General features: G+C 50.2%; 1 long non-coding RNA gene across 1 annotated transcript; it reads left to right on the forward strand.

Annotated features, from left to right (window-relative positions):
* On the forward strand, nt 1–506 carry LOC120610969 (uncharacterized). Its single transcript, XR_005655038.1, has 2 exons — nt 1–76; nt 204–506. It is a non-coding gene; the product is annotated as an uncharacterized LOC120610969 (long non-coding RNA).
* Nucleotides 507–522: the final 16 nt, after the last annotated feature.

Here is a 522-nt window from a genome sequence, read left to right on the forward strand (position 1 = left end):
TGAATGCAGAAGAAATGGCTGACTTTTACAAGGAATTTTTAAGTAAAAATTTTCAGAAGCACATGGATTATAACAGGTAGGAATTTTCTTTTTTCCTAAAAACTTGAACATCACAGCCGTGTGGCATAGGATCATCTTACCTGAGTTCATGCTTGCCTCGATGGGAGAGTGGCTGTAAACTCTGTGTTTGTATTTTAAACGAGATGGGCAGTGTGAAGTCATTGCATGGCAGTGCCACAGCAGTCACACCCAGGACGCCTGGACAGCAGGTTCAGATGGCACCTCCTGCTGAATGGACCCTGGGCTCCCTGGAGAAGGGGGCCTGGGCCAGGAGCAGCACAGGCCGAGGCGGCTGCTTGTGTCTGAGACCAGGGAGGCTCGGAGACCAGCAGGGTCACGTGAAAGCGGCTCGGGGCCAGCGGGAGGCTTCTCATGGGCCAGAGGTGACGCCGTTTCAGCTGCGTGGGAAAATGACTCAGTGGATTAAAAATATATCCAATAACAAACATCTTTGCGATCATA

The sequence above is a fragment of the Pteropus medius genome, unplaced genomic scaffold, assembly GCF_902729225.1.
Source record: "Pteropus medius unplaced genomic scaffold, Ma_sr-lr_union100, whole genome shotgun sequence".
Lineage (NCBI taxonomy): Eukaryota > Metazoa > Chordata > Mammalia > Chiroptera > Pteropodidae > Pteropus > Pteropus medius.